The 27,875-nt window shown below is 40.5% G+C and overlaps 1 protein-coding gene and 2 long non-coding RNA genes across 6 annotated transcripts in view; 2 read left to right on the top strand and 1 right to left on the bottom strand.

Moving 5' to 3' along the window:
* Positions 1–27,875, top strand: part of sema3h (sema domain, immunoglobulin domain (Ig), short basic domain, secreted, (semaphorin) 3H) — a 76,935-nt gene that overhangs the window by 8,431 nt on the left and 40,629 nt on the right. The window lies entirely within an intron of this gene.
* Positions 16,426–17,577, top strand: LOC111947648 (uncharacterized). Its single transcript, XR_002873511.2, has 3 exons — positions 16,426–16,566; positions 16,837–16,896; positions 16,987–17,577. It is a non-coding gene; the product is annotated as an uncharacterized LOC111947648 (long non-coding RNA).
* On the bottom strand, positions 17,270–19,735 carry LOC111947649 (uncharacterized). The gene is made up of 2 exons (XR_002873512.2): positions 19,299–19,735; positions 17,270–18,272 (listed from the first exon to the last, which is right to left on the bottom strand). It is a non-coding gene; the product is annotated as an uncharacterized LOC111947649 (long non-coding RNA).

The following is a 27,875-nucleotide window of genomic DNA, read 5'->3' as shown; positions in this document are numbered from 1 at the left end:
AAAGCCGAGCGCGCGCAGGCGGGAGAGAAGGAGAAGTGATCAAAGGTTTCCCATAGAAACCCTTGAAGTCTGAACACAGGACTAGCAGAAAAACTAAATTATGAAGACGAGGTAAATCTACACGTTTTCGCAAAATTTACTTTATTGAAAAAGGTGAAGAATATATAAACCGTTAGATATTTTAGTGGCCCGAGCGGACAAGTGAAAAGTAAAGTCTTGTGGTCCGCACTGCTCGAAAAACAGGACTGGGCCAGCGGACAAATGGCTATGTCGAGCCCTGGAAGGACGTGAACAGCGGGGCAGAAACAGTAATGTAAAGCACTGGCAACATGTGACAACAAGGACAGACGTTAAGAAGCATTAATGAAAGGTCCTCAAAACCAAACACGGTAAAAAAATGACTTTGCTTACTTGGGGAAAGGTTTTTAAGTTGACAAATGTGAATGAAACTCACCAACTGAATGCCCTTTAGTTCTGCTTAAAGACCCACTCCAATGGAAATGTTTTTGATGTTTTATGATTGAGGTCAGAAAAAAAAACGATAGCATTTTCAAATATTCTTTATTCAAATTGCCATGAAACAGGAGCAGATGAAAAAATGCCATTTGAAAAATTTGTATTTGTGATGTCGAAATACGCTTGGGGGGGCCACAAGCTTCCTGCGTTGCTCAATTCTAATGCATTCACTTGAAAACAACGAGATCCATATAAGTCTTCATTTTCCGTGTCTGAGCTGGCATCTGGCTCAAAACTGTATACGGCTGGATGCCTCCAATATTGCTCGCTATTTTTCTTTTTGCAGAGGTAATGCTAGGTTTGGGGTATGAGGGGCTGTAAGCTAGTGGGAGAGCGTGTAAACAGTCGGGTGACGGGAAGTGGGGACGGGTTTACTCTTTGCCAACAGTCCCACCCACAACTCGGAAGCAAATTTCTAATGAATTACTGCCGCTCTGCAGAAAGTATGTCCCAGAGATTGTTTGGCTAAAAACGGCGTAGTCATAATTAAAAGACCACTGGAGACAGTTAAAATGGCTCAAAAGATCATCGGTGTGCGTTCTAAAGAGTCCAATTTCATGGCTCTCCTAATATGTTAGTTCATGCTCGTGCATTGAAAATTGATGCCAGAGAACGACACTGAAGCAAAGCAGAGATGCTGGCATCGTCAATAACCGCGACTTGACTGCAACTGAAACCAGATGGTGCAAATACAGACGGCTCTCTGGGCCAAATCAGAGCCTGTGCTTCTATAATTGTATTAAATAAAAATGTTGAATTATTCAGTGGAAACATGGAGTTTGTCGTGTTCATGGGTGTTGCCCTCTGGGTCTTAATCAAAAGCAAAACATAGAAAGCACAGAAATCCCCCTCTATTATATTACATTTAAGACTGCAGCTACTGAGGTCACAAAAGGTCAATGGCAGAGAGTCAACCAACACACAAACAAACAAATCACAATAGTCATCTAGAAATACAAAAAAGAGCAAAATCTTGCAGGCACTTGAATTGTCCTTTTTTGGAAGGGTTCGTTTAAGTTTTTGGTTTCTTTTATGGACAATATCCGCAGCCTAGCAAGACAGCAAACTGATGAAAGTGAATGAGACAGAACTTCTTCCTGTTTTCTTGCATCAGGGTTTATTTTATTTTTACTTTATGACATTTACTCCTCGAGTGTGAACTTCTCAATATGTGTTTGCATTTGTATTGTGCAATCTATAAAAGTCTGGGTTTGTGGTTTCGTTCAGCAATGCAACTCAACATTTTCCAGCTATTTTTTGACATTTGCAAATAATTTGCTGATATGTCATATAGACACTATGAGCCTTAAATGCAAACGTCTATATTTCATTAAATCAGTGTACTATAAGACTTTTTGTTCAGTTGGAATACACTGATATGTATAGACAGGCTCCTGCTTCACATTTGTACACACAAGCGAACACTCTCACCCCATTGGGGATTCAAACCCACAATTCCTGGCTAATAGGAGGCCAGGGCCTTATCCATTACTGAAGCATTTATTATGAAAGCCTGAATTCAATTTCAATTCAATTTTATTTATATAAAATTCACAACAATAGTCGTCTCAATGGGCAGTTCAGAAATCAAAAAGATAAAAACAAAAACAAAAAAGGAAGGTGGAAAATCCAGAGGGCAAAGATGACAACAGCAGACAGAACAAAAATATTGAAACTATTTAATGAAAAAATTGACTTAATAAAGCACTTAGCAGTGAATTTTACCTCTGAATTATTAGCACAGCAAGCTGTTTATGTGCTACATTTTGTCACCTTTGTTAGCCCTGACTTCAAAATAAAACCTAGTATTTTCATCCAAAGCCTTTTTTGAAACTTTTATCATTCATTGTTATACATCTGTTTATATGTTTATTTTTATTGTGTTAGTTTGAAACAAATTAAAGCAAAGAAACCCCTGTACTACACCGTTATAAAACATGAATGCTAATTGTAACACTTTTGTGACCTTGAATTAATTATTGTTGTATATTTATTGAAATGTCTTTCATACTCAGTCACTTTCATTATTCTTCATAATTACTGCTCTTAGCCTGTAGGACAGTCATGCAAAACATTTCCTGCATATTATACTATGAGTATATGACAAATGAAATATGAATTTACAATGTCAGATACAGGATGTGCGTTGTAGACAAATTTCTGTTTATTTGTTGTTCAGAAGGATGTGTGGGAAGTTTGACCTAATTCTAAAGCTGATTGCACAGGTTAAATGTCCAAAACCCTGGAATGTGAAAGAATTGGAAGATTTTTCTGACCAAGGTCTTTGTTTAACCTCATAACATTACAGGTTTATGCTATATAAATAAACAGAAAGGGAGAAGGAAAATATAAAATATTGAGCCGTTTTACCCTCTTACAGTGAAGCACCTCCTTATGGCTAAGTATTACCAGTGAATCCCTAACTTCTTGGATAAAAAACACGAACACACTCCTTAGAGTAATGAATCCATTTTCCCACCCATTCGCTAAATGGAATTGTGATTTTCTTGATGATAGATGGCAGCTGGATATGATAGCATCTTTCTACCACACGCAGAATGAGACACACAAATGTAAAGCTTCAGTTAAATGGACACACAAGGCTAGAAATGCATACATGTGCAGGGTAAAGTCCATCAGCGCTATCTTTGAAATCCATTATGATATAATCATCAGCTTGGTGAAATGCCAAAACTCTGTGCCTGTTTTAGTAAGTCATTTTGACTGTTAACCCACACAGGGGCAGAGTCATGTCTAATTCATGAAGCATCCACTTTGTGAATGAGTTTGCCAGACATTTCGTGTTAATCAGTCACTGGAGAAGGCTGACTTATAAGATGACTGTGAGATGGTAAAGTTACCCCACTGCGTCCTGCTGGACAAACGGACAAATTATAGTGTAAATGTGAGACATAGCTGCTGTTGCATGGAAATTGATTGGTTCACATATGTTGTATTAGTTATAATAGTTTTTTTTTTTTTACATATCTGCTTGCTTTTCTATGGCCGAGTTTTAGGGCCACGGGAAAAAAAGGGGAAAAAAAGTAAAATTATGAGATTTGTAGTTGTAAACGACTCTTTTCTCATAAATTTACATGTTTTAAAGTCGCAAATTTACAACGCATAGATTTAAGAGAAAAAAAGTCATAAAGTTGTTTTTGTATGACTATTAAAGTCATAAATATACAATTTCATTCTACTAATTTCACAGTTATGAATTTTTTCGCGTAAATTTACGACTTTAAAGTCGCAATTTAAAAAAAAAGTTTTTTGTTTGTAAACTCGCCCTAAAACTCATACTTTTCCTCTCTGGTTTTATGTTTACATTTCTTAAAAGGAAAATTTAATTAAATAAAAATGTCCATGTATTATGATATATTGTGCAGATATTTTTACTCGATTTTTCAGTATGGAATGTGTAACAATGTATAAACTTCAATAACTGTCAATTATAGGCTGGGTATCACTGTCAAAAAGCCACCCTAATAATTTTTTGAGCCATGTTTAACGCATTCCCAGTGGTCTTTTTATTATCATGGCGTTTTTAACGAAAAAACTTTTTAAAAAACTGAGTCGTTTTCTAAGACTTAGTTTCTGCAGAGTGGCAGTAATTCATTAGAAATTCACCTATTGAGTTGTGGATGGGATCGTTGGTGTGGAGCAACCCTGCTCCACTTTCCCTCCCCTTTGCTGAGAGCTCTTTGTTTACATGTTGTCCCACTACACACCAAATTTACATGGAGTGCAACAAAAATGGGGGTTAGTATTGGAGCTATCCAGCTGGACGGTTTTGAGCTACATATCAGCTTGGAGGAGGAAGACGGAGACCTACACAATAGTCATCTTCAAGTGGATGAATCAGAATGGAGCAATTTAGGGGGCGTGTGGCCCGCCCAGCGTATTTTATACATCACAAATAAGCTCCTTTTCAAATGGCTTATTTTCATCTGTTCCCAATAAAGAAATACTCAGAAATGAACGACCATGGGAGTATTTCAGGTAGGCAATTCGAGCAGTGCGTTTACCTGGTCACTCCTCCCTGCAGGCGGTTCAGTCTAATCAACTCACCTGTTCAGCAGCCTACTTAAGTTCCAGGTGTGCGGTCCAATCCCTTTTCTTCCATTTCTCTCAGAGCTCTGCTTTCGCCACCCCACCCTCCTCCCCGGTTTCCACCTGTGAGCTACGTTAAGGGGAGTTTCATACCCAAAGTTTTCTGTGGAGATCTTTGTTTATGTATCTGAACGGAGCCTTATGCCAAACTAAAAGAATTATGGAAACAAATTTTCTTTACTGCAAGAGTTGTCTGACTGAAATACAATTTTAAGCTTATTTTTCTTTATGTCCCCCATTATCAGAAAAGTGCCACAAGATTATGTTAAAAACACCAAAAACATGTTTTTCATTGGAGTTGGTCTTTAAATATTTGAATGTATTTGATTTCATCTACAAGGTCACTGCTCAATTTCAGATTCAGAAAGATTTGATTAGATTCTCATTATGTTTATTCTTAAAGTCATTTTACGTGGGTTTGAAACGCTTTTCACACACCCAGTGATCAAAGGGACAGAGGTGGAAACTTTAACAATTAAATGAATTATTACATAAAACACTGAGAAACTGCTTTTTTTTGCCCACAAATACACAAGATATTGCTTAAAAGAAAACTGTTTGAGGGTTTCAAGAGTCGATACAACATTTCTATGCAAACATTGATTTGATTGATTGAAAACCATCCCCAGTCACCATCTGTGTCGACACTGCACACTCATCAATTATTTTATACCTTAATTTTAATCACATTTTCTCCTGACACGTGTCATGTTTCCCTGCTCTCTTCAGCCTCCCTTCTCTCTCTTTACTGCTTAATTTCTAAAATAATCCACAAAAACCTTCAGAGCCAAATTAAAAATAAATCCATACTTCTCTATTCAGTTATTCTTTCTGATCTGTTTCTATGTAGGCCAGTGCTTTCGAGGCTCTGGGCTGGATGTGTAGCCGAGGTTTCACTCAGACATTTATCTGGCACAGGATCACGATACTCTCTGTCATTAATTTTAATTCAGCCGGTCCCCAGTCGTAAAACCTCCAAAACTTGTTACTCTTCAACTCAAACGGCAACTGATTGCTCAGTTCACATTTCAGAAAGATTTCAACTAAATCTGCCTTTTTCTCCAGAGGACGTCTTTAAGTGGGGGGAGTCGTTTGCAGACAAATTTGGCAAAATGCAAAGGATCACCATCATCACAATGCCTTTTAAAGCCATTAAGCCATATTGCCATTTCATTATTTTTTTCCCCTGAAATACTTAAGGACCATGTTTAGTGTCTTTGAAAACAAACTGAGGTAGTTACCAAGCCATTAAAAACCATGAATGAAGAGTTTGAAACTTGAGGGTTTTCTCAGGAGTCTAATTGCAACCACGCTTTGGCAACAACAAATGCTGACAACAGTGGACATGCAAAAACTTTACTCCTGAGAAATGTCTAGCCTCAAGCCTGGTATTAAGGAAAAACCCACAAGCTTCTTCCATTTCCCCTAAGTATTAATTTGCTTGACTCTGACCTCCCATCAGTGATCTGCAGCTGTGGGGCTTTCTGCTCCTTCATGGGTCTTGCTAACTCCAGATTTGTTTTTAGAATATTGTAATAAACAAATTTTGAAGAAAAAAAAAACAAGTTTGCTCCAAAAGCCAACAGGGAATTTAAATTTATGCCACTGTCCTCTGAAGTAAGAAGGCCATAGTAAAGGGTGAGGAATGTTTCCACCCTTCTTAAGTGAGCAGAAACAAGAGTGTAAATTGATGATTATTTCATGAATGCGCAGCATTTTACTAACCCCAATGTGTCGTTTACGGGCCCTCATTTCAGCAAAGCGCAGATGTATATTTCTCACAGCATTCCTTTCACTTGAGAGGCGTTAGGGAGTTAAATCCACAAAGGTACACTTAACCTGTTGGCCAGCGGGAAACCAGGAGCAGATGGTATCACCAGTCCTGGACTTACTCTGACCAAAGCTTTACCTCATTAGCTGTAGACTGAGGTGAACTGCAGATGCAGGATGTCTGAGGGTGTGCTGGTGGAGCAGATACTCAGGGGTTGGGTGGAAATTGCCCCACGCTGGTCCAAATTTCAGTCTTAAAACAAAGAAACCTATTTTCCAAAAAGATTTCCATTGTAGGTGCAGATGATGTCTTGTTTCAGATTTCTTCCACTACCAGAGCAAAAATATCTGATTTGTTTGCTTTGATGTTAGCGAGCTGATGTTCCTGTGGGTGATTACAGAAGAAGAAACCACAATAATCTGATTCTGTCTGTTATTTAAGTGATGGAGTTTTGCCACAAAAGGTTGAAAGTTGGACTTCCTTTTCCTGTTTAAAAATCCAGAGGATGTAGAGTAACTGATAGGCGGCTTTATCATCTGGACTCTAAAATGGAGATTCTTCATAAAATTGATCCTCAAAGTTGATTGTAAATCACAGAAGACATGATGATTATCCCTAACTTCCACAGAAGAACTGCTTCTCTCATGCCTGTGTTTATAAAATACTGGAATACTTTTATTACTTGTCTTCCTAAGTAGCACTGTGTGTGCATGCAGCTTTGAAGCGGAGCCAAGAAGTAGGAGCCAAAGGGAAATAAAAGACTGCAGCAGTCTTTCACTTGGGTGTGGACATTTGTTAGACCTTGCAGAAAGTTGACTTATTTCTCTTTTGCTGCAGTCAGAGCTTAAAGAGGAAACAGTGCAACGACTTCAGAGTCCCCAGTCCAGGGAACCGTGATTGTTTCCTGGCGAGAGTCGACCTCAAAGTCATAAACCAGGCCTTTACTGCAGACCGAGGAGATTAAACTAAGAGAAAATTTAAGTGATATTTAAAAACATTTTTTTTTTATTCTCCAGAAATGAGAAAACTCCACAATGCAGATGCAGGAAAGGAAATTATTACAAGCTTGTACGTTTTTTTTTTCTCAGCAAAAGGTGTTTGAAGTGCCTGAAACAAGCTGATCTTCAGCCTCACGATTGACAATTTCTATTAAAATAATCTCAAATTTAAAAGAATCTATAAATGAGTTTTGATGCCACATTCTGTGAAGCTAATCCTTAAATCTATGTTGTCACCCAAATACTTTGAATTTAATGACTATTTTTAAAGTTATTTAGCATAAGGTCACTTTTATGTTTGTATTGAAAAAATGACCTTATTTTCTTAATAGTATACCAAAAACTTTTTCTACTATTTTATTGGTTACAAAGGCAAAGAGTACTTAGTGTATTGTTGGATCAATCAGGAAACATCTGTGAGTAAGTTAGTGAAAGACCCACTCCAATAAAAAGGTTTTTAACTGAAGATAATTGGGTTTTAAAACTGCATTTCTTCATTCAAAATGTGGTGAGTCAAGAGGAGACAAAAAAAGGACTCTTTTGTGGCGTAGCAGGTCAATGGGTGGGACAAAGTCTCCTTGCTCCGATCCATGAAAATGAAAATGAAACAGGTTTTTGATTCTGCCTAAATACGGCAAAATCCTAATTAAAAGACGACTGGGAACATAAAACACAACAATATGTTTGGAGTTGGACTTTGAAGACCCTCTCCAATCATCTTTTCACCTATTGTAAAAGCGTTCTCATGCCGTTTTTAGTTCTTTGGAGTTCTTTAGAAATTTCCTTCCGAGTCGTGGATAGGACTGTTGGCACGCAGTAACCCTCATCCCCTCCCCTTCTCTGTTGCTGAGAGCTCTCTGTTTACGTGCTCTCCCACTGGCTCACAGCCCTGGACACCTCCAACCTAACATTATTGGTGGAATAAAAAATGACATACAGGTTTGAGCCAGATGCCAGCTTACATGTACATGCATCTAATTGTCTACAAGTGGATGCATCAGACTGGAGCGGAGCAGGGAGCTTGTGGCCCTCCCAGCTTATTTTCTAGAAAACAAATAAGCTCATTTTCCAACCGCATTTTTTGTCTGCTCATGATTCACAACGATTTGAATAAAGAAATACTCAGAAAGGCAAATTTGTGCTTAATTTTCGTCCTCAGTTGTCAGGAAAAAGTACCAAGAACATGTTAAAAGCACCAAAATAACTGTTTTCATCCCAGCGGGTCTTCAACCATAAATGCTGTCCCTGTGACATTTTTACCTTCCGTTTTCTCTGAAAAATGAAAGATCAAATGAGTGGAAAAAACCTGCCACGGCTGCCTACTGAAAGAATTTATCTGCCAGCAAAGCAAGTCACCACGACCTCATATTTAAAGTACATGTTACTGTGTGAATGTAAAAGTTCAGCCTTCTTTTTGAAAAAAAAAACAAATATTATTCAGATTAAACTTTGAATGGGCTTAATTGTGTGTGTTCCTCAACATGGTGACCCAAACCCAACTGTCTGATTATGATGAATATTCATTTGTCTAAAGGTTGAAGGTCGGGCTGTGCATGTGCTCTGGTCTGTAGGTGACACAGTCCAGACGTGCTGTGTCTGTGTGTTTAGCTATAATTCTGCTGTGGTATGTTTGTGTGCGCACGTGTGAGTCCTAGCAGAACAGAAACTAGATGGTTTATAAGTATGGGGGGGGCACTCCACACGTGAGCAGCTTCAAAACTGACCACAAAAAATCATCAGTTTGACAGGCAGGAAAAGTATTCACATTGCCAAAAACAAACTTTTCCTTCTGAAAAATGAATGCAAATGCCACACTCGGAGAGCAGATATTAGAATCGGAATGCCTTTTTGAGCCGTGTGTGAAAAACATTTCCATCCATCCATCCATCCATCCATCCATCCATCCATCCATCCATCCATCCATCCATCCATTCATCACGGGGCCACAGGAACTAATCCAGCTGCAACCACTCGTAGACAAATAGATCCACATACGTCTTCCTTTTCCTCATCCGAGTTGGCTTTTGGCTCAAAACTTATGGCTGAATAGCATTAATGTTGCTCGCCATTTTTGTTGCACCAAAGCTAGGTTGGGGTCGTTAGGGGCTGTAAGCTAGTGGGAGAGAATGTAAACAAAGGGATGATGGGAAGTATAGGCAGGGTCGCTCAACGCCAACGGTCCTGCCCGCAATTCAAAGGTGAATTCCTAATGAACTACTGCTGCTCTGCAGAAAGTATGTTCTAGAAAACGAAACAGATTTTTGGAATTGGGCTAAAAGGGCATAAAAGACCACCGGCAACACTTTTAGAATAGATCAAAAGATGATCAGAATCAGACTTTAAGTATAAGTATAGCAAGTATACTACAGACCATGTACGAGTAGTGTAGGACGTATACTAACAGAATACTTCTTTAGACAAAATTGGAACATTTTAAGTTTACAATATTTGTATAGTATATAAAAGTAAAGTTCAAGTAAACTGCCTAACTTTTAGTATAGTCTAAGGATACTTGTAGTGCATTTAAATAGAACACTTTTGCGTAGTGAATCCATAACACTTCTTCTCTGTGCATGCAGTCTGTTTTCTCTCAGGACCCCCTTCTCAGCTGTCTCAGCTGATCAAATTCTGCTTCGACCATACACAAAATTGCTGAACAATAGTATAATTATACAAAGAAATTATACTCAGAATAGTCTTTGGAGTCCCTTTTCTTGAAGGTCTTCTCTATTTCGTGTTCTGTAGTAGTAATACTTCAGCCAGCAGAATCTGCCAATATCGTCTTCTGTTTTTAGTTTGCTCATAGCAAGTAAAAATGTCCAACATTTTACTAAGAACAAGTGATGCTACCTCAGTGAAATGTTCCTGTTGCGTCAATGCATCTCACGTCAAGTGGAACAAGTTAACTTGACTGGAAATAGGACATGTATTTTTGGTAAGATGTAGGGCTTTGCAGAGTGGAGTCTAAAAGGTATGCTTTGAGGATGCAGCAGACGGATAATCCTTCATCTGGAGAAACTTGAGCCCCGGTGTGAAGACGACTCTGTTGCTCGGTCGCAGCAGGAGGTGACATCAGAGACATTCACTACAACACTGTCAGACACTTTAATCAAAAAAGCAGCAGCACAACACGTGGTTTAGCATTAAAAACACAGTCTGTGAGTTTTGAAGGTGCTGTTACGGCAAATGTGTGTGTGCGTGCAAAAGCATCTCTCCCTACCAGTGCCCATCTGTGAGCCTATGGGCTTCTTTCCCAGGCTTCTGCGGGCTTCCCACTGTAATTGTAACAGTAATTGGTGAAGTGATAACCCCATTTCCACAGGAAATGTGCCCTGGTTTCCTCATGCTGCCCCCCTCAAACATAGCCCCCGCCTCTGGTGGTGCAGCCAACACAGTTGTCCCTTTGGGGACGCTGCACCAGACAGCTGAAGCTCCCTGGGGCTCTTTGAGCAGACAAACAGACGGACAAAGGCAGATGCTTTTGCAGAGACAGAACAAGAGTGAACACACGTGTGGAGGTTCCTGAAGCTTTTAGATGGACAATGCTTCACACTTTTGAAGGAGAATACTTGTATAGCTATATATATAGCTATATTATATAGCTTGTATATTTGTGCAGCAAATTATATGTGGAAATCAATGTTTCCAAAAGCTTTTGCAAGGCTTACAAAGAAACTTATAGTCATAAAAGCATCCTCCTTTTTTCCCCTCAATTCAGTTCACACAGTGTAAAACAATCCATCATCAGCCATCTTACCAGCCCTTCAGTTTACATTTCATTTCAGCCCTAATGTATGGTGGCCCTGATGTGCAAATCACTCAGTGCAAAACAAATGAAAGATCATAAGAAAGATAAATATAAAGTAGATGTTATAGGACGTCAATGGACATCAGTGATTGGATGATGGCGTTTGTTCCCCTTTTCAACAGGAAGTTATTTAGCATGACAATGTTCTCTGACAGAGGATATTTTTTCACGCTTCTGACCACATCAGCTACTGCAAAAGTTCAACGACTGTTCAATCAGTTTTTTACCAAAGTTCAGCTAAGACATCCTTCTTCAAAACTCAAACGTCATCGTCCAATCAGGGATGTCTTACCTTTTCTGGTTTCTTAAGCCTCGTTTCCACTTTGCAGTACGGTTAGGTACGGTCCAGTATGGTTTAGAATGGTCCAAGCAATTCAGGCACACCCAAAGTTGGACCATCACGGCCCATGCAGGGTGTAGACTGATTTGCGTGGCTTTGCAACTAGAGCAAAAGCGAAGCTATCAACAACAGTGGAGGTCATCCGGCAGCTCTATATACAAGTCCTTTATTGTTGTATGAGAGAAGATGGCGAGGAATACATTGGAGCTGGTTTGGCGCTTTCTTTTGTAGTAATTACCTTCCGCCAATCAACGGGTTTTATTGTTTGTGTGGAGCAATTTGTTGATGTGATTTGAACTTCAGGGCCACCGTACTGATACGGTCTGGTGTTGCTAATGTGGAAAAGCTTAACTGATGTTCACTGCCTTCAATTGGACTTCTTCCTATCGGATTCCTCCCTTCTTTTGCTACTTTTCTTGTTTTCAGCCTCTTTTGTTATTTTGGTTACTTCATTTCTGCACAAATGACAAGAATGATGCACCACACCACCAGAGCACAACATGTTCAAAAGTACAAAGTGCTGTGACACTTCCATTTACTCTAATGAGGACGCTTGTACAGCATTAGAGACCGGTTCAGCCCGGCTGAACGCACTTCATTGTGCAAAACGGCGCCTGCTGGAATCAAAATTTTATGGTTTCTTAAAACTTAAAACAGTCTGAGCGCTCATTGCAGGTGAGAATCCAGTCGGAGGTATGACATCATTATTATTTTTAAACTTGATGGAAAGGTGGAGCAGCGGAAAAGGGAGGAAACCCTAAAATTTTCCAGAGCACTTTCTTTTAAATACAAAAAAGAAGTGCGCCCTGGTTCTGGCAGTCAGTGAGAAGCACATGGAGCAGCTGAGTAAACGCCTGCCAGCTGATCAGAAACAATTCCTGCACATTCTTTGTGCTTTTCTGAATATTTTTACACTAAAACTTTTGTCTAAAGATCTGCTGCAGATATCAAAAAGAGACATAATGAAAAGCTGCGGTGGAATTTTTGGGCCTTTATTTGGAAGCCAGTAACGCATTAAGCTGAAAAAAAAACTACATTGAAAAAGTGAAATCTGTGAGTTCAAACTTGCTCAGAAGCTCTGCTTTTATTTTTATCAGTAAAAGTAAAAAGGAAACGTAAGTGTTTAACAAATTTACTGCCAGTACTTCATTTGGATTAACTGCCCTATAAAGATGGATTTAACAACTGATTTATCAGCTTGAGTGTCCAAAATTGAATCTCCACCGATGAATACTTTCCTGCCTCGTTCCATGGATTCCTTCTGACTCGTGTGCATTTGTCTTTGTTCACGGCTCCATCAGCACACAGATGTAAGAAGTCTGTGCGTGCATGTGCATGCGTGTGTGTGTGAGTCAATGTTGCACAATACAGGAATGTTCTCAGCCGCATCACACGCCACACATTTGCTCTAATCACGCCGAGGTCCAGCAGAGCTCCCATGACCTGCTGCCTTTAATCTGATGTTCACTGCGGATAAAAATATCAGCCCACTGACAAGAACACTCACTCATTCTCGCGCATAAAAGAGCATTATGTAAACAGAACACCTAAACAGAAAAATTTGAGATAAAGGAGCCATTCATGCACAGATATTCTTTGCATGTGTGCATGCGTGGAGCCATAGGATTATGTCCTAGTGTGTCCGCTCCTTTACTTCGTAACTTTGTCCGTCTTTGATTCCTAGTGACAGAAGTCAGAGGCCAATTGGTTCCAATCAGAGGTCAAGGCCCTCTTTGACCCGCCTGCCAGCTCAATGTTGATAAAAGCGGCTCGGGCATGTGTGAACATATCGGGCTGCTTTCACTGACCCGCACAAGAAAATTGTTTTTCTGCCTGTTAACCTTCTCGCTAATTTTATCTGTTCTCACATATCTCAAAAATCTCATGAAGGCGATGACAGGGTTTGATAATGCCAGACGGTGCTTTGCTTCCTGTAAGAGGACCACTTCACGGTTGCATTGATGCATGAGCAACATGTCTGCAGTTTATCACAAGGATGAAGTACTCTTCTGGTGACAATCGGCTAAGGCCTGCAGCTTTGCTCGTTAGAGCAATACTAGATCTCAACTTCAAGTATCATAATTCTTTAAAGTTGGTATGAAGAGGGCCATAATATAACCACTTAACAAAATAAAGGAAAACAAGCAGTTTGAGAAGGATGTGATTAAAAGACAAAAAAACGTAAGGCAGTCTTTCTTCTTTAACCCTTGTGCTATCCTGGGCACTTTAACATTGGGAGTTGGGTCATCTAGACCCGCTAGACAATGCGCTGAACCTTTTTTCTTCAATGATTTGTGTAGACAGTACAAGAAAAAAAATCAAGTCATTACAGAAATAATAAAATGCATTGATTAAAAATAAAAACAAAACATTTTCTGATGTATCCTCCTCCTGTCTGATACAGAACAAAGCTGTAGTCTTAACTGACTTTATGGGTGAAAACGGGCTTAGAATAAGGGTAAACCCGTACAGGGCACGCAGACGGTCTGCGCTCGGTGAGCCAGTAGAACTAAAAATCTTCATGCACCTTTCTACAGGTAAGATTGAAGGGCCCCTTTAGCAAACATGTAAGGGTAAGTAGGGCCGAGGTAGGTGAGATACAGGTGTGTCGTGCGTAATTTCCTTTTTTTCTAACCCACCAAATCCTGCAAAATAAGTGCTGTTCAGTTGATAAGTACTGTCCTTGCAGTGCAGCCTGACTTTTAGAAATGAGATAATCAGAGTGTAGTTTGCATCCTACAGGCGCTTATGTATCGTGTGGGTGGTATTTGCACGCAGTCAGTAGGGGGGGCAGTATTTTCAGCGTACTAATGACTAGAGTGTGGCGTAAGGAAAATGTACTGTAGACGGCCGTCTGAATACAGTCCAACTGCAAGATTCAGGACTTAATCCGGACCAAGTTAAGCGGACCAACGGACTTTTCCAGTCTAAATCCTATCTTTTGGTCATAGGAGCTCTGCTGTAAATGCAATTTCCCCCTGGGATAAATAAAGTTTTCTGGTTCTGATTGAATAGTCCCTAATCACTAAATGCTGAAGCTTGCACTCACTTATTTTATCACAACTTCTGAAAGCACTCATTTAGAAGTTTTAGCTGGGCTTCCCAGCAGCATTTAGTCAACATCTGAAGGATCTTTGTTGTCGTGCATGTGTGTTAACAGCCTTTAAATACAGATGAAATATCTTCTGAAATATGTGCATGTATAGAGACCCCCCCTCGGCTAAAGAGCTTTGATGTGTTGTTTTTGTGTTGCGTTCTTCCTGCTGCGTCTGTCTTGATGGTTGGTTTTCTCCAAATCAATCATGTGTCTGTTTGCGTGTTTGTGAGTGGAGGGTGAGGAAGTAACCTCTACTCCCCTTCTACTCCACCCTCCTTCACCCAAATTATGTCGGCATGGTTGCTGTAACCAAGGCAACCGTCCCAAGGGTTAGGGTGGAGTGGGTGCAGCTGGGTTTTCATGGGCGCGTAAGAAGTGTGTGTGAGTGCTTCATAAAGAAAAGATTTTTTTTCTGTCACTAAACAAGAGCCATTCATCTCTGTGAGGGTAAAGTGGAACACAACTGATCCCCGAGTTCTTGAGAAACTCATGCATTTCTGCACAATTTAGGGAGCAAAACAGACGTTTAATTACATAATAATATGCACAAATGAAAACTTTAGTCTTGAATATCTTTTTTTAAAATCTTTTGACAACTACTTTCCCTTAAATTTGTTTTTTTGAGTGTCCCAAAGCAAAAGATCCCTTAGAGCAGTTATTGTGTTTGTTTCTTCCATAATTCTGACTTAATGAGTTTGTGAAGTGCATCTTCTGACACAATGGGCACCCATGATGCTGCCAGATGCTGAATATTGTTGGATTCCTTCACTGCAGAGGTGGCTTCAGTTTCAATTAAGCAGTTTTTCCCCCTTAAATTGAATCAAACAAGGTCATGCTGCTCCTGCGGGGCACAAACTGTTATTGTGGTGAAGGTCTGGCTGTTGGAGTAGGCAGAGGAAGGCAATTTCCTGTCAAGAGCGCAGCTCTCAAAAAACATCTTTCCCTCAGTAGGAAGATTGAATATAAAATTAAAGCATATGTTTGATACTTCTGCAGTATTAGCGCCAGCATAACAGAAGAAAAATGAACATACATGTGAGAAGAAGGGCGTAAAACAATTAGAAAAAAGTCAGAATTGGACAATTATGAAAAAAAAGTTCAACACTTTACTAGCCTAAAGTTGTCAATTTCTCCTTCAAAAAAGTCATAATTATACAATGAAAATTATGCTTTCTTTTTCGATAATAAAATGTTACCTTTATCTTTTAAAATTAAGAGAAATTAGAAAGAACTCAGATGAATGTGACACTGCTCAAGGATCTCTGAATATACTTTACTTTATTTTGCAAATGTAAAAATTCATTATCATGAAATCATAACTTTACTTCTTAAAAAAGCAAGGCTTCTTCCTTGTAAAATGAAGACTTTCCTTAAATTTACGATTGTATTCTCATAAAATGGTGATTTAAAAAATAATAATTGTACAACTTTATTTTTTTCTTTAAATTTTGACTTTTTGTCTCATAATTGTACCGAAGAGGATTAGGGCCATGGACAAAGAAAAAAAAAGCGCATAGAAAATTCTGACTTTAATCTCAGAATTCTGACTTTATTCTCAGAATTCTGACTTTAAACTCAGAATTCTGACTTTAAACTCAGAATTCTGACTTTAATCTCAGAATTCTGACTTTAAACTCAGAATTCTGACTTTAATCTCAGAATTCTGACTTTAATCTCAGAATTCTGACTTTAAACTCAGAATTCTGACTTTAATCTCAGAATTCTGACTTTAATCTCAGAATTCTGACTTTAAACTCAGAATTCTGACTTTAATCTCAGAACTACGGAGGCCTGTGAGCTACTTCCTTCAGTTAGCTTTAGCAGCACTGTGGAGTCATACATGCTGAGTGGAACTAACGAAAATGTCCTCTTTAAGTTTCTCGTTGCGTGCTGAAGTTTACCAGGAGGCCAGTGTGTTAACAGAAGGTGAGTAAAAAGAGATTAATTTAGAATTGTTTAATGAAACGGCGACAGACTATGCTAGCATTTTGTAACTGTATAACGTCTTTTAAAACTTTGTATGCTGTTATCGACATCTGTGACAGTCTCACGGACGGAGTTTCAAGTTGTGCATTTCTGCACACTGCAGTTGTTTGCATTCACCTACCTTTTTGACTTTTTTACATTTTGACTTTATTACAATATTTAGCTCTCATGCCTCCCTCCACGTCATTTTATGTTTTATCGTCTTATTAGCTGACATGCAGAAAAATGGAACTCCACATGCCAAGACTTAATTTGGAGAAAAAGAAGATGGTAATTTTCTTATATTTTTACTGTGACATCAAGTAAAACTCATACTTTTTTTTTAAATTATTATTATTAATTAATTTTTCTTTTGTGCAGATTGACCGTGATGTCATCGCTTTGGAGGATGATGCAGCTCTGGGACAGACACAACACACACAATCACCATTCACACACTTTACATTAATCAACTATAATGCTTTTTGGACTGATGGAAGAAGCTGCCGGAAGGTCATGTATGCAGGAGAACATGCTAACTCCACACAGGACCCTTTTGGGATTTGAAGCCCTCTTGCTATGAGGCACGCCTGCTAACCAGTACGTCATTGTGCAGCTGAGAGAAGTTTATTTTGAAAATAAGACTATTCTAAGTTGGAAGCAGTTATTAGAAACAACATTAATTTGAGTTTATTGTTTCAATCATGGTCAATTGGAACATACTTCCTTCAACACAGGAACAGCACATATATGAAGAAACAAAAATAAGTCACAATCTGAGTATACATCCCTGTATCTTACTTTTCATTATACAAACTAAACAGTTAATGCTTGAAATGGGAAGAGAAGAAGCAAATTTAACACATTCCCTATTATAATATGCATAACTTAATGATAAATTGTTGCTATGTTATAAATTATAAACTGTAATGTTTCTATAAAAATGTATGAATAAAGGTCTTTCTTCTGAAATGTTTTTGTATGAATTTATAGGAACCATAACACCTTTTTTACCACGTGTGAGTTAAACAGGAGTTGCTAACATTATTTAAAAGGTCAGAACTAACACATGTAATGCAAGTGGCCGAATATTTCAAAAGGAAACAAATAAATCATATAATGGAAATACAGTTGATTTAATACTTTTGATCTTAGGTTACTATTATTTGATGCATCTGTTATGGAAATACTGAAAATTAAAAGTAAATAATAAAATGAGAAAAAATGTGTTTAGTTATAAATATTTCTTTAAATTTCACAGAAGAAATAAGAGGCCGGGATAGGCTCCAGCAGCCCCTAGGTCCCAAAAGGGACAAAATGGGTTCAGAAAATGAATCAGAAATAAATTCAAATTAAAAGGAAAAGGTATGTCAGTTATCTGCAGGTATTCTCAGATATGTACTATCGCACATATATTTAAGAAAAAACGACAAAACAGTCAAATTACTTTGTTACCATAGCTCCATTAAAAACGACAGATAAATAAATAAATGTGCTTAAAAATAATAACAAGAACAAGTTTCCAGTGTCTAATGTAGAGTCTAGCATCTGATGGGAAGAAATCTCAGCAAAAGAACTTCTTTCTGCAATGACATGTTGCAGACTCCACAGGGAGGGATGTGAAGTGTCATTTCTGGATCCTCCACAGCAATGACATCACTGTCAATCTGCACAAAAGAAAAATACATTAGTTATAAAAGAAATGAGTATTATTTGATGTCACAGGGAACATATAGGAAAAAAAACAAGTCCAGTAGTATTTTCAGAAGCATAAATAAAAAAGTGATAAATGGAGCTTCTTTCTTTCTTGCTGTGTGCAAACATTTGACATAAATGTACTTGTTGGCCATTTATATGCCCACTAAAACTGGACAAATGTGGTTAATCAGGTGAATCCGAACGGACTATGAAAATGCAGCTGAGAAAATAGAAAATAGTAGTCTACAGAAGAGTCAATCATCCGATTCTGCAGAACTACGTACATAATGACGTAACGATCAAGCTTCGCGGTGTTTAAAAACCCCCCGCCCAATAAAAATAAAATAAAAAAACCCGCCCTGTAAAAATAATAATAAACTGTACCCTGTGAAGTTTGCAGCGGTGCCGATAGCTTAATGTGGGTGCTAATGTGCTAAATAGTAAACACATTGCTACGGTTCAACGAAGAAGAAACGGCGGTTGCCGTGGATACGCAACTCTACTCCGAGGTGTCACGTGACTTCCACCACCTGAACTTTATTTAAACTCGTGCAGATACAGAATAACAAAAATTACAATATTGTATTAAATGTTATGAAAGGGTATGATTCTGTGACGGGGGACCGTCGTTTGCAGAGTGTTTGTTTAACAATGAGATAATAAAAATAGAGAACGTGTCTGTCACGTGAAGAGAAGGCTGAAAACCGAACGTTAAAGTTATTGGACGTGTAAACTAAAAGATCAGTGGGCATGATGCTGCATAGTAAAACACGACAATCTGTTAGACATACGCAGAGAGTATTTTCTGAAGGGTATAAAAAACGAAATTATAAGGTAGTTGTTGATATAAACGGGCACGACAATGGGTGCTATCACAAAGCATTTTTTGCACCAGCTATGCAAAGCCCTGCATGACCGATGCAAAATGCTAGCATAGCCTGCTGCCCGTAACCGTTCATACAAGATTCAGTTTAAAACGATTTCTTTTTACTTACCCTCTGTTCTTCCATTAGCGAAATGAGCTCCTCTGGTCAACCCTCAGCGTGCAAAAAGACACTTACAGACGTCAATTTTGTTGGTTTCACTCCGGCAGCTCCTTGGACTCGGCAGTGCTGAAGTGAAGAATGTGGCTCACATGCGACTGTAGCGCACTATTCTGACTTTAAAGTCAGAATTCTGAGATTAAAGTCAGAATTCTGAGAATAAAGTCAGAATTCTGAGATTAAAGTCAGAATTCTGAGAATAAAGTCAGAATTCTGAGATTAAAGTCAGAATTCTGAGTTTAAAGTCAGAATTCTGAGAATAAAGTCAGAATTCTGAGATTAAAGTCAGAATTCTGAGATTAAAGTCAGAATTCTGACTTTAAAGTCAGAATTGTCTATGACCTTTTTTTTTATTTCTCCATGGCCCTAATCCTCTTCCGTATAATTGTACCACATTTTTCTCACATTTATTTATTTGATTTTCTTTTTCATGGTGATCTAGTACTCATAAACATGAACATGATGAGCAGTTTTGGTCTATTTAATCTGTGGCTAAATTAATGACATACATTAAAATCCTCCAGTTTTGCATTCCTGGATTGTTTAAAATAAAGCTGCTTTTCTTCTTTGTGCAACTATAACTAAATACATGAAATAGAAAAACCTTGGCCCTGCTTTGGCTGCTGTTTCTGTACATTTTACTTCCCTGACGCTTTGCTGAATAATAAACAAACGCAGCAAAATTTCATGCTGAGCCCAGCACAACTTTCTGCTTTCTACCTTTTTTGTGCAAACCATTTCTCTCCAACTGTGATCGTTTTTCTGGTAAAAATTATTTAAACGAGTTCTTTTTCTTTTGTGCTCGTCCATCTTTTTTTTTGCTTCTCTTGAATGTCATTATATTGTGATCACTCTTAACTTCTGTCTTCAGCATCAATCTTACTTTCTGTATTCATCCTCTCCTTCTGCTGCTTTTTGAAATTTTCATTTTCCGTCTTTTTCTTCTCCCACCGACAGCCTGTCACCCGGCTCTTTCCCCAACTCATCACTTGTCTCATCATCGTTTTTCATCTTGTCCTCAAACTGTTGTTGCTTCCTCTCATATAACCATTTGCTTCTTTTTTTCCGCTGCCCTTTTAGCCCATTTTCTCCTCCAATATCCTCCGATCTATCCGTCACCTTTTGTTCTGTTTTTCTGATTTCCCATCATGCTTGTGGCTCCTCTTCCCCAGCTTTTTCATCTGACTTTGCTTCACCTTCACTTCAGCCTCATGTCCATCATTTACCCTGCAGTGTCACCCAAACATGATTTCAATGCATCTTCCTTCACCTTTACCCCCATCCACCTATCACGCTCAATCTTCCTCTGTTTTTCCCTTATCCCTTGTCTTCCCACTGACCCTCATCCATTATCATTTATTCATCTCTTCTATCAGAATTCTTTTGGTCTGTTCACCTCCATTTGCCCCTTCATTTCCCTCACTTTCACATCTGCCCATCATCATGTGGGGTTTTGACACTTTTTTTCCATTTTCATAACTAAGCTGCCTTCACCTTAACATCCCTTTGTTAGATCATTTTCACATCCTCCCGTCCACCTCTTCTTCTCTTTAAGATATTTGCCTTCTGCTGTTTTATAAGGTTATATTTTGCTTACAGTAAAATGTGCTCAAATCTAAGATGGTGCAACACTTAACCTTAGAACAGCCTGAAAACGATTTCATTTTGACCTAAATAAATATGTTTCCAAACTCATGACCTGATGAAATGATATTCTTGCACATTAAAGGTTACCTTTGACATAGGTATGATTACATACTGTACACTATGATACCAGCAGCTCTATATCTATTTTGATAGATTTACATATTTAAAATTGCATCATGACAGGATTTGATCCCAGACATTTCAAACAGAGCTTGAATCAAGCTCTATTTGCACTACGACTAACCTGTTTTTATCTGACAGGTATGTCCGATAAAAATGGCATTTAAAACATTCCTCAACAAACACAGGAAAAGTAACGGCAAAGGGTCTTGTAACTAAAGTATTAAGTCATATTTCATATACTGATAAAGGTCCATTTTAGATGGCGTGGCTTAAAAAATCAAGTCAAATCAAATTAAACTTTATTTATAAAAAGCGCTTATTTATAAAAAAGCCCACTAGTCCTTCAAGCTATCGCCCCATTTCTTTAATCAATGCAGATGTAAAAATTATCTGCAAAGCACTAGCACAGAGAATAGAAAAAATCACTCCTCACATAATTCACTTCGACCAGACTGGATTCATCAAAGGCAGACACTCGGATGATAATGTCCGTAGACTAGTTAATATAATAGACTTTGCCACCATTAAAAAACAGGAAATGACGGTACTATCGCTGGATGCTGAAAAAGCCTTTGACAGAGTTAATTGGAAGTTCCTTATTGCCGCCCTCCATAAGTTTGGTTTTGGAGAAGCATTCATCAATTGGATCAAAATATTATATCACAACCCCAATGCATCAGTTAGAACTAATAAACAGACTTCAAACAGGTTTTTTCTTGGAAGAGGAACCAGACAGGGCTGCCCACTCTCTCCTTCTCTTTTTGCTATATTCATTGAGCCTTTAGCTGCAGCAATAAGACAGAATGAGAGCATTATAGGAATAAAAACCAAACACAGCCATCATAAAATTAGTCTTTATGCGGATGACATATTACTGTTTTTAAGGAATTTACATTCTGTAAATGAAACAGCAATGATCATAAATGAATTCTCCTCCATATCAGACTATTCCATTAATTGGAATAAGTCTGTTTTATTACCACTCAACAGGAATATGGAACAAAGACTCACAATTCCAGTTAAAACAGGAAATATCAAATATCTGGGTATCTACTTTTCCCCCAAACTATCAGAACTGGTGCAGCTAAACCACACCCCATTACTGAAAAGCATACAGGACGATCTAACACGCTGGACCAACCTGCCTCTGTCCCTTATGGGCAAGGTAGCCACGGTTAAAATGAAAATCTTACCCAAGGTTAATTATCTCTTCTCAATGATTCCCACACAACCGCCATTAAAATGGTTCAAAACATTAGACTCATCCATATCAAGCTTTCTATGGAACAACAAACCTGCAAGAATTAGTCTAAAAACTTTAAAATCTGCAAAAAGCTGTGGAGGATTAGAACTACCTAATTTCCACAAATACTTTCTTGCAAATAGATTACAATATATCTTAAAATGGTTAAAAAATAATCCAGAAACCAACTCATGGTTAGACTTGGAACAGGTGTTATGTGGAAAGACCAACCTGTCACAGCTACCATTTATTAGCCAAACAGTTAAAAAACAGGATTGTTTCAAAAGCATTAATATAAATGCCACCTTAACAGCCTGGTGGGAATTTCTCAAAATATCAAAATCATCAATTCAACCGTGCAAAATGACACCCATCTGGAACAACCCGGACATCCTTATTAACAAAAAAATGATTCACTTCCCAGCTTGGCAAGCAGGGGGCATAAAACAACTAGAGCACGTAATTATTGATAGAAGATTCATAACCCCCCAGGAACTTCAAGACAAACATGGAATAAATAACTTCTTGGAATATCAGCAACTTAAATCAAGTATTACTAAAAAGTATAAAATTAAAGACGACGATTTAAAGCTACCAGATGTAGTTACCACTCTGATTAATTTTTCAATGAATAGAACTCTCTCCAAAATATACAAACTTTTATGTAATTTAGATAACAATATTGCCCTTCCAACAAAAAAATGGGATGCAGATTTGAGCATCAGCACAGATGAAAGCTTCTGGTCAGAACTTTGTCTAAACACCTTTAAACTGACAAAAAGTCCAAATCTGCAGCTAATCCATCTCAAAACTCTTCACAGAATTTACTACACTGGACAGAGGATGTTCAAGATGGGTCTCAGTAACTCAGACATTTGCGAGCACTGTGATAATAATCTACCCGACAGCTACATGCACGCACTGTGGTTCTGCACTCCTGTCAGGGCTCTCTGGCAGCAGGTATGTGCCGATTTATCAGTCTGGCTTAAGGTTTCAATCACTGCCTCACCGTCACTTTGTGTGCTTGGTGACATGAGTGCCATCGATATAGAAGAAGGATTAGCATCTATCATTTTCATAACTCTTTGTATTGCCAAAAAAACTATTTTAATAAATTGGAAAAACAAGAAAAATATAAACATAAGTCAACACAGAAATCTGCTGTTTGATCATATCAGCTTGGAAAAAATGTCAGCCCAAAGCTCAAGTAACTTTGAAAGAATTCAGTCTCTCTGGTCTCCTGTGGTTGACTCCATGACTTAGGGGGTGGAGGGCCTGGTCGTCGCTGCTCCTTGCCCTTCTGCCGTGGTTTGGGGTGGGGGTCGGGGCTTCCGGTGCCTGGCGGGGGCGGTGGGGGGCTCCGTTGGTCGGGGGGTCGGGTCCGGTGCCTGGGTGGGGCGGGCTGGGGCGCTGCGTGGTCCTCTGGGCTTGGGTGTGGGGGTGCGTGGTGGGGGGGTGGGGTGGTGGTCTGGCTTGGCTTGGGGGGGTGGTCCCTTTGCCTGTGCTGGGGGGGGTTGGCGGGGGGCCCTGCTCGGGTGGGGGGGGCCCAGCGGCGCCGGATGGGCTGCCCATCTGCACCTGGGGCTGGGATCGGCCCTTCCCTGGCTCTGGGACGGGACGGGACAACCCTCTCGGGGCCCCCGGTCGCTCTGGGTGTCACCCGCTTCGGCTGCGGGGTCTGGGGTGGGGTGGGGTGGGGGGCTTGTCGGCCCTGTCCTGTGGGGGGGCGTTCTGGGGGGGAGGGGGGGCCCATTATTAGTACGGGTCGGGGGGGCTAGCGGGTCGGGGTCTCCGCTGAGGCAATCAGTGGTTGCCTCGGCCGGTTGGCCTCCTCGGTCCCGTCGAGGCCTGACCAGAGCTCTTCTAGGGCCGGCGTCTGGGGGTGGGGGCCTGGGCTTGCTCCGGGGGGGGGCGACGCTTTCTGGCTCCTCTCTCTCTGTGTGGGGTGGGTGGTGCCGGGCCTGGGGTGTCGGCGCCTCCGGGGGTGGGCCCCTGGGCTGGGTGGCCCTGGCCCCTTTGCTGGGGGTGGGCTGGGGGACGGCTGTTTGACCACCGGGGGACAGTCTACCAGCTGTCCCCAACTTACCCCCTTCCTTATATAACCTCATATTAGGGTGAGGGGGTGGGGGGTTTAGCCTGCGATGCGCCTTGGGGGGGGGCTACTTGGGAGTGGCCCCCCTCCTATGGTTGCCGTATGGAGTGGGCCCCCCCTCTTTCGGTTTTATTTGCACCTTAGACACGTAGGGTCCTTGGTAGGGGGGGTGCTTGGACATCACTGCCAGCAAGCAGCAGATGTCCTCCTGGCACCCTACCCGCCAATTTTAACCGCACCTTAGACATTTAGGGCCCCTTGGTGTGGAGGGTGAGGGGACATCACTGTGAGTAATCAGGAGATGTCCCCTTAGTGCCCTACTCGCCAATTTTAACTGCACCCCCCCTAGTACACACACCCCTCCCCCTTCAATATATACATTCAAACATAAACACACACACATGCACACAAACACCCTCTCAAACACCCATACACGCACACACATTTTACAAGGAAGGTGGGACCTGGGTCCATCTGTCCCCTACCCCGTCCCTGGTGGGGGGTGTGGGCCTCTTGGCGATGGCGGCCGTGTCCCTTGGGTGCCGGCTCCCTGGGCCCGGCGGTGCTCTCTCCGCACGGTGGGGGGGTTCATATTACACCTGAGCCGGGGGTGTTCGTGTCCCTGGGGGGTGGGTCCTGGTCCTTGCCCCTGGGCGCTGGGCCCCGCCAAACTTCCAACATGGCCGAGCCTGGTCGGGCCATATTTATAACATCCCTTATGGGCCGCCCTTTTTTCCCCGGGGTTCCCCCCTCCTGGGCGGGGGCGGCGGGCCCCTGCCTTGCTCCTACCTGGACCAACCGTGGGCCGGGTGGGTGGCTGCCTGGAGTGCGGAGCGGGTCTCCCTTGGGGGGTCCTGGCTCGTACCTGGGGTCGGGGCGGGGGGATGCCCGGAACTCCTGGGTGGTGGTGGGGTGCTCGTCTGGGGCTGTGGGCGTCCCTCTCCGGTGGGGCCCTGCGTTGGGCTCTTCCGGCGCGGCGGGGGGCTGCTTTCCTGGCTGGGCTGGGGCGGCGCTCTCTTTCCCTCTGCGCCTCCCTGCTCTCTGGCTCTGGGGGCCTCGCGGCGGTCCTGCTGGCCCTGGCCTGGGTGGCGGTCTTGGTCGCCCGGGGGGCGGTTGTTCCCTGCCTGTTCCCGTGTGGCGCTGGGGGAATTCCGGCTGCCGCTGCTGCTGCGGCGGGGGTATGGGTGTGGGGGTGGCTGGGCGCTCCTCCTCCTTCTTTTCACATTCCACCATCCATTTTAGAAGAACATAAACACTCACCTGAGCACAGGTGTTAGCTCACCTTTGCACTAATAGTTTGCATGATTGAATGAATGAAAGATTTCACACTAGTTGGTTTAAAGGCATAAGTATGCGTTCGTGAACACTATCTGTTTTGTGTGCATGTTGACATGTGGACATTTCTGCGGCTAGCAGGTGTGTTGATAATATTTGAGTGTGTGTGAACAGGCCCCGCCCTTTTTGTACCACATTTGAACCGTACCGTAACGATAAACAACCAGTAAACCTGCCTGCTCTATGCTGCTTCATGGTCTTACCCCCCTTCCCCTCCTATTATCACCCTCCTACCCCCCCCTCTCTCTAACGTCCCTCTCTCTTGTTCCCCTCTTTCCTTTTCCGTCCGGTCCAACACCAAAGATTTTCAAACATGATTGAAATTAATAAAGTTTGGCCTCAATTACAAAAGGGGTTTATTCAGACATACCTTTGGTTTGTCTGAAGATGAATAACCCCTCTTGTTAGAATAAAATATGCCCAACACAAGAGGCCCTCAGCTCTCATCTGTTTGCCTAGCTGTTGGACAGGACAAGTTAAAAAAAAAAAAAAAAAAAAAAAAAAAAAAAAAAAAAAAAAAGCGCTTATTTGTGCAGCTCAGAGCTTTACACTTATGAACAACACAGAGGGACAGAAATAAAAAAACAGCCCCTCCATTAACATATACATCCCATGACCCCACCCACAATGATTACTTTATAAAAGAAACTTATAACCTATGACTTGGGTAAATTAAAGTAAAATAGCCTTAGGTTTGAAAGACTTGTTTTTATGTATTATTTTGCTATTTAATTATAACAGCGATGAATAGAAGCGTAACCATACTTTTAGTTTTTGTTGTTTTGGACACTGCAAAAGCTGATTTGTAAAATAGTACTTATTATTTATTTGTTTTATGTCTTGCAAGAAAAATACTCTCATCAAGAAAACTTTTCAGTTGCGAAATAATTTCAGTTTGACAAAACTAGATTTTATTTTAAGTAAGAATTTTAGCACAGTGGGAGATTTTTATTTTGCTCTTTTGAAGATAGTTTGCCAATGGGGTAAGAATTTTTGACTAAGGGTCCTGTATGTTATGGTCAGAATTTTTTGTCTGATTTTTTTAACAATTACTTTTTTTTAATACAGAATCAATTACAGTAAAGGTTGGTGTAATGTTCCATACATTTTAACATGCATATCAAAAAGTTCACCCCATATTTAGTTTTCCACATGACTGCATGGTACATATCAACCAAGAAATGTAAAGAAAAGTCACATGAGCTCACAGCGTGAAACTTCTTAATTGGGTTTAGTTGTGGCAACCTGTCAAACCCTAATTCTGATGAACCTGGCAACAACAAAAGGACATCAGTTTCAAGGTTCTTCACTGAAGCATCACAGACTTCTGCCCTGCTTCATTTGTCTGTCCATAAAGGCAACTGAAGATGAACGTCAGTGTGTCTAAATCACTGCAGAGGAAAAATCTAAAACCTGCTTGATGTTTTTTTTTCTTCAGCTAACAGCAGGAGAAAATCCATAATACTAGTGGCTGAGGTTTGCAGTTTACAGAAATGAACGGAGCCACGCTCCAGGCCCTGCATTGATATTCAAATCTTTTGTTTTTGTAAACGAGGTTATTCCGTTTTTTTCCCCCCTTTTTTTTGGGGGGGGGGGGGTCACGGGGCTGCCGGAGCCTATCCCGGCCACTTGTGGGCGAAACGAACGGAATAGAAAATGAATGCATGAATAAACGAGGCTGCAAAGAAAAACTGTGAAAACAAGAACACGTTCCCAAAAAGCCATAGGAAACTTTAACAACTGGAGGGAGGGGTCTTGGTTTTTTGAAATCCTTTTTTGTTCATTTGTGCTCAGTAAGAAAAATGATATTTCAAAAATGTGCTTGCCTCGACCTTGGATCCGGGCGCCCTCCAAGCGGTGGTAGTCGGAGGGCAAGTCGGTTCATCCAAATACATCTTTCAGCTTTTCCCAAGAGGTGCAGAGGTGTTTCAGATCTGATTGACTTTATAATGTTTTGATTTTAGCCACAGTTTCTGACCTTCTGTACTCGTTAAATAAAGAATCAATCCATAAATGAATGTATAAATAATTAGAAAGGATGGATTGTGGTCCTTTACTTGAAATGCAACAAATAGTAGGGGTGTCTATT

Source organism: Oryzias latipes, chromosome 7, assembly GCF_053564925.1.
Source record: "Oryzias latipes strain Hd-rR chromosome 7, Olatipes_Hd-rR_3.1".
NCBI lineage: Eukaryota > Metazoa > Chordata > Actinopteri > Beloniformes > Adrianichthyidae > Oryzias > Oryzias latipes.
Note: the sequence above shows the minus strand (reverse complement) of the source record. Positions and strands in the feature narration are given on the sequence as shown.